Consider the following 13282-nt stretch of genomic DNA (forward strand, 5'->3'; position numbering starts at 1 on the left):
CGTCAACACAAACACACGTTTATTATTTCAATGGAATACTCGAACATTAGCGACGTTATTGAAGATTTTTTTTTATTGGACGTTTCTCGTCATTATAGCTATAAGGAGAGCACAAGAAGATGTGAGTCCATGCATGCTGAGATTCCTCAGAAAAACAAACGAGAAATGAAATATTCATCAAGATTGTGCATGAAAACCATCATGCAGATACATTACACACACAGAGACACACACACACACACACTCACACACTTATCTGTTTACCCTGGATTCAACTGGATTGAATAGATACTTCTCGCTAATGTCATTATTTCTGCCTTTATTCTGAACCATTAACACACACACATTCATGCTAAAAGAAGCACAAAGGCACTCACAATCAAATCTTTAACTGAAAGGACGTAGAACTATGAATGTTCATTGTTTTTGTAACGCAGCTGAAAAGACACAAGTACCGTTTGTGCACGTATTTATATTTCTACTTCTTTTTTATTATTATTATGCTCGATCAATCACGGACTGAGAGTCACTTTCGTACGTTTCATCTCGATTCCAACCTCATCACCATCGTCTGTGAGGTAGTTTGTGATAAAGAAAATAAAAAATATTTAGTCCCAGAACTAAAAATCATGTCGACAAAGACATCCTGAAAGCACCGAGATAGAAATGCATGACGTAAAGCAACTTTTTAGGGGACATTATTGTTTGTGAAAGAATGTTACTTCACCTGTATGACAAAAATAAATAATACGTTTTAATATTTGTATGTTTAATATTAGTCGTCTTTTGTTCACCTGAGAATGGGGTGTATAGTGTGTGTGTGTGTGTTTGAGATAAAGGATGTTGATGGGAAATATGCATAACAATAATCTACACATGAGGCATTGTGATAAAAAGAGAACATCTATAAGTGAGCCATGGAACACCTTCACTTCTTCAATTAAGATAATAACAAGATAATAACACTAATAACAGTTGCCACAGAAACGCATGTTAACAGCAGCATGATTTTTATGAAACTGATTTCATTGACTAATCTTAATTAAACATGCAATAACAGAAAGTTGGAACACTGGTTAAAAATCATAGAAAATCGTCCCCGACATTTTTACTTGATTCGCCATTTAACAACGAGCTCACGTGACTCCACTAGATTTGTTTAAATCTGTCCCAAACGTGCCACACTTACAGTCATTTCCTGGGGCCCATTTTTACTCAGTTATAGCGCCACCTACTGGCAACAGGAAGTCAGCGTTATGTGACAAAACAGCATCTGATTTACACGAAGTAGAGCAACGCTATGGAAGCCCGTTTCCGAGATACTATCTCATTATTATGGCTACAGGAGGTCAAAATAATGAGATAGTATCTCAATTATGAGATACTATTTCATTATTATGAGATAGTAACTCAAAATAATGAGATAGTATCTCATTATTATGATATCGTATCTCAATAATGAGATACTATCTCATTATGAGATAGTAAGTCAAAATAATGAGATAGTATCTCATTATTATGAGATAGTAAGTCAAAATCATGAAACAGGCTTCCATACAACACAGTGGATTAAGGAACTGGTGAAGTATTTAATCTGGCATCCCGCAAGTACCCCCGACGTACTATTAATTTAGTCCGTTTTTTTCATGCAAGTGGTCTCACATGAAATGAAGATTATTTTGTGATCATTATCATCAAAATACGTTGCTGTACATCTCTACGGTCCGTCTGACGGACCACCACTTTGATCCAGACTGAAATATCTCTAAAGCTACAATTTGATTACCAGGAGAGTTTGTACAGATACTTCTCGGCGGGGACTTCTCCTCTAGTGCCAGAATGAGGTTGGCATGTTTTTTAACACATTTGTGACACTACAGCCAATTAATTCAGATTAACTGAGAAAGACTGAACAGTTCTGTGAGTTTCTTTCGTCCTTATCGATATTACCGGCCTCATCAGCACCAAAGACACAATAAACCTGTATCAGAACTCTGGAACCGGATGTTATAGAGTTGCAAGAAAAGAAGGCATCAGATAACTCCAATCTTCTTATATATATTTATTTGGGTTGGACACTTAATTTCATACTGATTCGATCGTTCAATTACATCTTTTATTGTCAGAAAGTATTGCTCAGGAATACAGATTTAAGAAAACAAAAACAAATCACTTGGGTTAACCCACCCTAATATTTGACAAAGTAAGTAGAAGCAAATCATTTAGATGTACTTCATTTATACTCAAACATAGATTCTACTTTAGAAATTGAATAATAACCACATTGAAAACAAATTGTGGTTTGAAGACCAGTGCAAAGAAACACAATAAGAAAGAACAACCCAATAGATATAATAGATGCAATACCAGAGATACAGTAGAGACCTTGACTGACATGGACATCACAACTCAGCTAGATACTCCTCAGCACTTTTTATGTATTTCTTCAAGTTTCCCACTTGAAGTTCGATGTCAGCTACTTGTGCATCCAAATTCTCATTCTCCCCATCCATAAAGGCTCTGACGTGCCTCATCATGCTCTTGGCGTTCTCCAGAATTCCCTTCAGCGGCACGTAGTCGGCAGGTGATTCTTCCATGAATGTCTCCAATAATGCCATCATTGTTGCAGCTTGACTCTCATATGCTCTCACGGACCCTGACAAAAAGCCCCTTTGGTCCTATTGGGGAACATTAAAACCAATTAATGACATGGCATCACATCAGTGTGCTACGCTGTTATATTGTGTTGTGTCCCCTGCAGTGCATGAAGTCACTTGTACAGCTAAGTGACTCACCTGCAGACGGGCCATCTCTTTTTCCTTTTTCAGAACGTTCTCTTTGAGATTCTTCTGCAAACCCAGCAATAGAATCAACATGCAGTTACATTTGGGGACATGTATGACTAACAGATAGAAACGAATGTCAACAGGAAGTTTTGCTTCTGCAAATAAATGTTGAATTGTTTTCCACAGCAATGGGAGGTTGAGCAGCAATATATTTACCAGGTTGTCGTCGTCTAACCGTGAGCTTGCGAGGCAAACCAAACACAGCAGAGTGAAGAGGAAGAACAGGCCACCAGCCCCTCCTCTGCTCCCTGATCGGGCTGTTGCTGCCATCGCTGCTCTAAAAGGGCATTATTGAGAATATAGGGTGAAGGAACACTTGAAAACATTTTTAAAAGTATAGTATAAACTATCTCAATGTGAGTTGTAGTTTCTGATCTTACCTGTGATGTCAATGGAGGATGAGCTGCAGTACAGGTGATGGATTGAAAATGTGATGAGATGACACCCCACGCCATGCTTTTTATACCTTTGGTGCCACACCCACTGCACAGCTTTTAAATTTCCATAAGTTTCACTTTTACAGAAATATTAGCCGCACCTTATTATCAAAGGAATATTTCATGAACTGGTTGGACCGGAGTCACGTGACCAGCTAGACGGAGATTGCAGTATAAAGCTCAGCTCCCAGCCCAACCTTGTCAAATAGTTGTTTAATTGGTTCCAACCTCGATATTTTATACTTTTTTGTTTGATAAAGATAGTTAAAGTAGAATGGCAGGCAAAGGCAGATCTCAGCATAACGATACTGATGCCATTGCAGAGGCAGTGCTGGAGAAACAGCAAAGCTACTTGAGCCACGCTTTGCTCGGATCCAGATCATCCAGTGGGCCCACTCATCTCGAGGTTCCTGTCACCCCGGGGTTCGGAGGACTATGTTCGTCATTAAGCAGCGGTTCTGGTGGTCCGCTATGGAGAGGGAGGTAGGGGAGTATGTGTCAGCCTGCCGGGTGTGCGCACGGAGTAAGGTTCCCTAACTTCCCCCGTCTGGCCTCCTACGTCCGCTACCGGAGACTGGCCTTCGCTGTCTGGTGTCCCAGAACCCCACAAGCTGGGGGAGACACCTCATTTGGGTTGAGTATGCACACAACACTCTTTCTTCCTCACCCACTGGTCTCTCCCCTTTCCAGTGTGGCTGTGACTACCAGCCACCCCTGTTTCCAGCTGTAGAGAAGGAGTCTAGGGTACCCTCTTCTACGGCGGACTCAGGCCCCTAACTATCAGTGCGCGAGAAGGTGTGGCTATCCACACGTGACCTCCCCTTCACTTGGAGTCCCAAGCTGGCTCCTCGGTATAAGTCCCTTCCCAATTTCGAAGGTGATTAACCCTGTGGCCATGAAGCTCAAGCTCCCTAGACCCATGAGGGTAAACCCCACGTTCCGTCTGGCCCGTCTAAAGACCGCCAAGGAGAACCGTTTGGTTCCTGCCACCAGACCTCCACCACCACCCCGACTCATCGATGGCGGCCCGACCTACGATGTCAAGCGTCTCATGGCGGTTCGGGTCTGTGGCCGTGGCCGACAGTACCTCGTGGACTGGGAGGGATATGGCCCAGAGCGGAGGTCTTTGGAGAAAGCCAGCAACATTCTGTGCCCAGACCTCATCAGAGACGTCCACCTGAGGTTCCCTGACGAACCTGGGCCCTCAGGTGCCGGCCTTAGAGGGGGTACTGCTACACCCAGACCTTCTGGGTAGTTCTGTGTTCACTGTCTGTTTCTGTTGGGTTGTCTGGCACTCACCTTGTCTCTCGTTTCAGACTCCTGCCTCCTTGTGTGCCGCCCTCCTGTGTGATTGCAGCCCTCATTGTTTCCACTTGTGTCTCGTACCCCTGTGTATTTAGTCTGTGTCAACTCCTTGTTCTGTGTCAGTTCGTCTCTAATGTTTTGCCAAGTAAAGACCTTGTTTTCCTGAATCTGACGACCGCTTCTTGTGATCTGCCTTTGACAGTGACGAGCGGTGAGGTTCATGGTTGGTGAGACACTGACTCCTTTAGTGTCAGATTTACAAACATATGAACCCAAAAGGGGAGCTTATTCAATTGGGTTATTTCATGTCTCATCAGCATTCTTCCTACAACACACACGCACACGGTACATATTACAGATACGTAAAGGTAAGAAAAAGTTTGAAGCAAACCTTCTAGCTCCAGTGTTGGTCTACCTGTGTTAATCACGTCCACCTTTGACTGAAAGTCCAGTTTTGAAAATTGTTTAAGCTTAGATATATAATCCTCTTCCATGTTGGCAGTCTGGCGTAGCAAAATACAAAAACAAACGGACTGGACTCGCCTGGCGCCTCTGCGTAGAAGAAGCAGCAACAAGTACCCGTTGGCTCACCAGCGCCCCCTTCGGTGAGGCAGAGTATTATCTGCCTCACTCTGCGCCTTTTCACTGCGGTTTTATATCCCATCAGCAAAATTAAATATGTCACTTTCAAACATTAAACTGTAATGGTTAAAGACCTTAGCCAGACTGTGGAAAATCAGGTCAAATAAACATATCTGCAAACATTATATTGGCGACATGCAGAGATACGGCAACCCGCACGGGCCAATTGCATCAACCCAGCTTGTGATGGATTGCGTAATCAGAGGTGCCTCAACTCTCGTTTCATCCTGTATTTGAACAGGAAATAGGCAAATTCAGCGATTTTGACTACAAAAATGTTCGAAATTAGTCATACATAAAGATCGGTGGACAAATATTAATATAAATTTGATGTTATCATTTATTTATTTATTCTGATTTTTACTGATTTACCTGCCTCCCCTGACCGCACGTCCCTGGCCTTTGAGTTCTTAACCAAACTGGGCTTCCTGGAGATCCTCAGAGGAGAAGCCAGGAGCAGAGAGGGAGTGGTGCTGGGGAGGCTACTCTGAAAACACACACACACACACACACACACACACACCACCAGACACTTGCAGATACACAGAGGCACTTGCACAACCGTAAAGATGTTCACAATAGTCCAGGACAGCACAGAGACACAGGATCTGCTTTTTCTCCTTCTAGAGGGAAACCCTCTTTATTTGTTTTATTTTTTAAAGGAACATTCCTCTGAATCTGTGTGGCAGCAGTAATGAAAATGCACCCTGAGCTTTCTTTCTAAAGGATTTTACAAACGATAAAATAAGCTTTGATTTGAAATCTTTGTCAGATTCAACCCCCCTTATCTGTTTACCCTGGATTCAACTGGATTGACAAGAGTCACATTACAATTAAAGTCAACAGCACAAGGTTGAGATGGGAGCAGAGCAGGAGATCGAGGCAGCCACGAAGCGTTCACACAGTAGGATTACATGTATACTGACGTCAACACAAACACACGTTTATTATTTCAATGGAATACTCGAACATTAGCGACGTTATTGAAGATTTCTTTATTGGACGTTTCTCGTCATTATAGCTATAAGGAGAGCACAAGAAGATGTGAGTCCATGCATGCTGAGATTCCTCAGAAAAACAAACGAGAAATGAAATATTCATCAAGATTGTGCATGAAAACCATCATGCAGATACATTAGGTACACAGACACACACACACACACACACACACACACACACTCACACACTTATCTGTTTACCCTGGATTCAACTGGATTGAATAGATACTTCTCGCTAATGTCATTATTTCTGCCTTTATTCTGAACCATTAACACACACACATTCATGCTAAAAGAAGCACAAAGGCACTCACAATCAAATCTTTAACTGAAAGTACGTAGAACTACGAATGTTCATTGTTTTTGTAACGCAGCTGAAAAGACACAAGTACCGTTTGTGCACGTATTTATATTTCTACTTCTTTTTTGTATTATTATGCTCGATCAGTCACGGACTGAGAGTCACTTTCGTACGTTTCATCTCGATTCCAACCTCATCACCATCGTCTGTGAGGTAGTTTGTGATAAAGAAAAGAAAAAATATTTAGTCCCAGAACTAAAAATCATGTAGACAAAGACATCCTGAAAGCACAGAGATAAAAATGCATGACGTAAAGCAGACTTACTCAACAGGCGGCCCGCGGGCCGCATCCGGCCCACGGACGCTTATTTTGTGGCCCCCGACATGCCTGGTTATGAATGCATAATAATTATAATTAGCCAACCAAAATCGTGTGAAAATTAGGTAGTGCGCCTTTAATTTAACCCTCTGAAAACGAAGCCCGCTACAGTGCGTTTTGACAGCTTTACGTTTTTAAAATCTGTATATCTCCGCGACAATACGTCTTCGAGATACGTTTAAAATACTGGATGAATCCGGAGGATTTCCTCTTCCGTTCATTTCTCTACCTTAAGCTCCTCTGCGATTCACAGAGAAAGATAGGGGGACGAACGTGTCGGGTGACGCGGCACCGAGTAGTGTGATTTGCCAATGCGGTTGTCCGTCAACATTTTGCGGAGAAGAACAACCAATGAACACTCAAGAAATCACAAGGACCTACCCACCTCCCAGGTGGAGCTCATTAGCAGTCTGTCAGTCAGAGAAGCCAGAGAACACGGCGCGAACGGACTTCACAACAAGGAAGCAGCTGCAGCGACTTTGGCGAGCAGCGCGGAGCCTCAGAGGAGCTCCAGAGCCACGAGGAGGAACACGCAGCCAGAAGAGATCCACTTGGACGGGTAAGTGTCTTCACTAAACTTTACGTGTCCGTGACGGGACGTGTCGGGACGTGTCTGGACGTGTCTGTTATGTGTCTCGTCACGTCTGTTACGTGTGGCGGTGCTGACTAGTATTATATTTTACAGAGAGGATTCACCAGCACCTGCAATGCAGCCTGCAGATCCACCTGCAGCTCCACCTGCAGCTCTACCTGTCCGGCCAGCAATGCTCTCGTGCCCCGGAGGACCATGACACGATGACATAATGCCATTATAGTGAAGCCATATTGTAAATATTCTGTATCAATATTTGTGTTCTGTTTTCTATTTCTCAACATGAATATTATGGAGAATATGTTTACTTTTTGTAATGTATAATACATTTATTTGAAGAAGAAAAAATGTAAATGGTCATTTTTTATTTGCACACACCCCATGAAACTTTATCTGCAATATTAAGTCATTTCTCAGTCCCATCTTTATCATTTTGGTGAATGTGTGACGGACCACATCATTTCTACTCAAAAAACGATAATACAAAATGTGGTTTTTGACATCTTTACATGTATCTAGCATTGTATTCAGATATTTCACTGCTTTTGTGAACCCATGACCTTTGGTAAACCAATTTTAAACACCAAAACAGTTGGTCCACATGAGTAAAGGTGTGTTTTCAAAAGAGATATGAAGAATTTTTAGAAATCGAACTTACAGTTTCAGCTTTAGGACCATATTTTTTCTTTCCACTTGTACCTGAGGTCAATTGTGCCTCATTATATAGAGAGCTGAGATTGTTCTGGAATTTTTGATGTATAACACATGGGTATGTGTCATATGCAAAAGCCTTTTAAAGGTGAATTTAATTTTGTTTGTAAAATCGAGTCGAAAGGGCTGCGTTTGAGGAACAACTCATAGAGCTGCAGCACAACAACATCCTCAAAGAAAGACACAAGGAGGAGAGCATTGACACATTCTGGATATCCTGTGTTCTGAGGAACACAAACCCTGCATTAATCCTGTGTGCTCAGAAAATCCTGACCTGCTTTGGATCTACTTATGTGTGTGAAAGCTCCTTCTCTGCCATGGGAATAATAAAATCAAAGCAGCGTTCCAGTCTAACTGACAGACATTTGGCAGACTATCTCAGAGCAGCTACAACTGAGCAACAACCAGATCTGAAAGGACTTGTGAAAAGAATGCACACTCAGAGCTCTCACTAGGAATAAGTAAACAGTTGTTTGTTATATTGTTATTGTTATTAATATTTGTGAAATGCAGACTCAGAGCTCTCAATAGGAAAAGTAGCAATTGCAAACTTTATCAATGTCATCAATGCAAAGCTATTCACTCCAGTGTTAATAAAACATCAGCTTGACCAACACTTGTCATCCTTGGAAACGCAGTCGCTACACTACATTTGTTACTGAAACTAAGAACATTTGTTAAATATTCCATGATGCTTTGGAATGCATTAAAAATGACTAGCAAGACAGCATATTAAACAGCAGTAGTAAATACAGTGAATAAAATGGTACAAATATATGTTAATAATAATTTGTGGCCCTTTGCACCTGTTGTGGTTTAAATGTGGCCCTCTTGGCCTCCGAAGTTGAGTACCCCTGACGTAAAGCAACATTTTAGAGGACATTATTGTTTGTGAAAGAATGTTACTTCACCTGTATGACAAAAATAAATAATACGTTTTAATATTTGTATGTTTAATATTAGTAGTCTTTTGTTCACGTGAGAATGGGGTGTATAGTGTGTGTGTGCGTGTGTGTGTGTGTGTGTTTGAGATAAAGGATGTTGATGGGAAATATGCATAACAATAATCTACACATGAGGCATTGTGATAAAAAGAGAAGATCTATAAGTGAACCATGAAACACCTTCACTTCTTCAATTAAGATAATAACAAGATAATAACACTAATAACAGTTGCCACAGAAACGCATGTTAACAGCAGCATGATTTTTATGAAACTGATTTCATTGACTAATCTTAATTAAACATTCAATAACAGAAAGTTGGAACACTGGTTAAAAATCATAGAAAATCGTCCCGGACATTTTTACTTGATTTGCCATTTAACAACGAGCTCACGTGACTCCACTAGATTTGTTTAAATCTGTCCCAAACGAGCCACACAGTCATTTCCTGGGGCCCATTTTTACTCAGTTATAGCGCCACCTACTGGCAACAGGAAGTCAGCGTTATGTGACAAAACAGCATCTGATTTACACGAAGTAGAGCAGGGGTGTCCAAATTTTTTGCAATGAGGGCCAATTGTGATAAAGTCAAGATGCCCGAGGGCCAATAGTTCATTTAAAAAAAATTTAAACCACAAAAGTTACATGAATATAGACTGTTATAAAACAATGTATTTTAACTGTCACAATTACTTTTATTTTTTAAATGACAATGTAACCACATATAATAGAACCAAGTCTGCCTTTCATTCAGTCAGATAACAATGAAAACGCTGTATATAGAATACCTTACATTTCTATGAGTTACATAACGTTGTAATGAACATTTTAAACAGGAGTTATAAGTAATGCAAAGTTGTCTGTTATCATTACACTTACAAACTAATTAATTTTGCCCTTATCTTTTACTAGATCTTTTCAGAAACACAATAATTTGTCACATCTACAGGTTTTTCACTGTTAATGACATATGTTACCGTTCAACACACTTCACATTTAGCTTATTGTGGCTGCAATTAACCTGTTTTGCACTGAATACCTTTTCAAGATAATATCAATAAAGTGCAACCTGTGACAAATTAAACCAAATAAGATCAAGAATTTGGGCATAAAGAGTTTTACTGAGTGTTAGTTACACTGCATATATTTTCAAAATAACAAAAACGCGCAACCTTTGAAAAACAAAACAAGTGCAGATATGTTTGAGACATCACGTTTTACTCTGTGTGATAAAATGGGCTTTCCACTTCACCTCTTTTTAAAACGGGGTTGCAGGCTTGATACGGCCACTCTCCGTAAAACTCAATGTTGAGCTCTTGTTTTGAAGGGCAACAGCTGGAACACCTCGAGTCGCCAAGAATCTCGTCTGTCGCGCATGCGCAGCGTAACCGGTTAACGCTGTAACGTACACATTTACACGAAAGTAGGCGACAGGCATTTCGCTCTTTATTTATTAATGACTTAGTTTTATGTCCGTGTAGTTTGTAATATGTGACGTTCTCAAACAAGGTCTTGAAATAAAAGAATCTGCATTTACCCTCGCGCCCCACCTCGTCTCTGCTCTAGCAGAGAGCGACTCTGAGACGACGTGTCTTCACCACCGTGGGAACGCAGAGGTATCGGTTTGCTGTTCCCGCGACATATTGGACGCTCTCTGCCGGCTGGTTGGAGCGCGCTCACCTGTATGTGCGCACCTGTCTGTGCGCATGGGGGCGGAGCTCCGCCGGGATACCGAGAGCCAGGAGAAGTGTGAATGCCACCACGTAGAGACAGAAATGACATGCCGCTGTGTCGATACGATCAATAATATACGACCGTTTAGTTGAATAAAACAACCTGACATTACTTATGTTGTAATCTGGCGCTATAGAGAACATGTCAGTGGGGCGGACCCCCACCCTGTTCTCATGGTAGGGGAAACACTCGTAATTCCCACCGCTCCTGAAAGCGGCGGCCCTCACTGTCAACTTTTCTCCTTTTTTTTGCTGTCGCCATGGCAAATAGGTTTCGAGAGGGGTTCACGCCACGGATGCAGAGCCAGATACATTAGAAAGGAGGAATTACGTCTTTCAAGTTGTTATGATTTATTTATTCTGACAGATCTGGCGGGCCACAAATAACACATTATATGACCGATGTCGCGGGCCATATGAAATCTGACCGCGGGCCACCATTGGCTCGCGGGCCGGACTTTGGACACCCCTGAAGTAGAGCAACGCTATGGAAGCCCGTTTCCGAGATAGTATCTCATTATTATGGCTACAGGAGCTCAAAATAATGAGATAGTATCTCAATTATGAGATACTATTTAATTATTATGAAATAGTAGCCTAAGTCAAAATAATGAGATAGTATCTCATTATTATGATATAGAATCTCAATAATGAGATACTATATCATAATTGAGATACTATCTCATTATGTTGACTTACTATCTCATATGAGTGGCACTTAAATAGCTCTTATTATGGTACTTTTGTTGTTCGACTATGTTGAGGAAATGTTACTTTCTATATTCTTGTTGTTCTTAGTTTGTACTCTAGGTTGAATGCACTTATTGTAAGTCGCTTTGGATGAAAGCGTCTGCGAAATGACATGTAATGTAATGTAATGTAATAATGAGATACTATCTCATTATTTTGACCTTCTGTAGCCATAATTCTGTGACTATTTTGTGATCATTATCGTCAAAATACGTTGCTGTACATCTCTACGGTCCGTCTGTTAATTCAGATTAACTGAGAAAGACTGAACAGTTCTGTGAGTTTCTTTCGTCCTTATCGATATTACCGGCCTCATCAGCACCAAAGACACAATAAACCTGTATCAGAACTCTGGAACCGGATGTTATAGAGTTGCAAGAAAAGAAGGCATCAATTCAATTCAATTCAATTCAGTTTATTTGTATAGCCCAATTTCACAAATTACAAATTTGTCTCGGAGTGCTTTACAATCTGTACACATAGACATCCCTGCCCCAAAACCTCACATCGGACCAGGAAAAACTCCCAAATAACCCTTCAGGGGAAAAAAGGAAGAAACCTGGAGGAGAGCAACAGAGGAGGATCCTCTCCTAGGATGGACAGATGCAATAGATGTAATGTGTACAGAAGGACAGATTTAGAGTTAAAATACATTCAATGAATATGACAGAGTGTATGAATAGTTCATAGTAGGCATATTCCACGATGGAGACCTCCACGATCCATCAGGCAGATGGCGGTGGGGAGGAGGAGTGGGCGAAGTCTCAACAGGACAGTGGCGTAGTCATGAGCAGGAATTCCACGACCCAGACGATCCATCAGGCAGATAGGATCTATGCCGTCTCATAGGGTCCGATGACCCCATGAGACGTAAAGTCAAAAGGACTTCCGGGGAGAAAGCAGAGTTAGTAACGTGTGATTGAGAGATGAAAATTCATCCTTAAGGAGAGAGAAAAGAGGAGATAGGTACTCAGTGCATCCTAAACGTCCCCCGGCAGCTATAAGCCTATAGCAGCATCAGATAACTCCAATCTTCTTATATATATTTATTTGGGTTGGACACTTAATTTCATTCTGATTCGATCGTTCAATTACATCTTTTATTGTCAGAAAGTATTGCTCAGGAATACAGATTTAAGAAAACAAAAACAAATCACCCACCCTAATATTTGACAAAGTAAGTAGAAGCAAATCATTTCGATGTACTTCATTTTGTATTCAAACATAGATTCTACTTCAAAAATGTAATAATAACCACATTGAAAACAAATTGTGGTTTGAAGACCAGTGCAAAGAAACACAATAAGAAAGAACAACCCAATAGATATAATAGATGCAATACCAGAGATACAGTAGAGACCTTGACTGACATGGACATCACAACTCAGCTAGATACTCCTCAGAGCGTTTTATGTATTTCTTCAAGTTTCCCACTTGAAGTTCCATGTCAGCTATTTTTGCATCCACATTCTCATTCTCCCCATCCATTAAGGCTTTGAAGTGCCTCATCATGCTCTTGGAGTTCTCCAGAATTCCCTTCAGCGGCACATAGTCAGCAGGTGATTCTTCTATGAATCTCTCCCATAATGCCATCATTGTTGCAGCTTGACTCTCAAATTCTCTCAAGAACCCTGACAAAAAGCC

At 41.1% G+C, this 13282-nt stretch overlaps 1 long non-coding RNA gene across 1 annotated transcript; it reads left to right on the forward strand.

The window, feature by feature from the left end:
• Positions 1-6902: 6902 nt before the first annotated feature.
• Positions 6903-8821, forward strand: LOC130211842 (uncharacterized). Its single transcript, XR_008835179.1, has 2 exons — positions 6903-7467; positions 7594-8821. It is a non-coding gene; the product is annotated as an uncharacterized LOC130211842 (long non-coding RNA).
• The last annotated feature ends 4461 nt before the right edge of the window (positions 8822-13282 follow it).

The sequence above is a fragment of the Pseudoliparis swirei genome, chromosome 21 (assembly GCF_029220125.1).
Source record: "Pseudoliparis swirei isolate HS2019 ecotype Mariana Trench chromosome 21, NWPU_hadal_v1, whole genome shotgun sequence".
Lineage (NCBI taxonomy): Eukaryota > Metazoa > Chordata > Actinopteri > Perciformes > Liparidae > Pseudoliparis > Pseudoliparis swirei.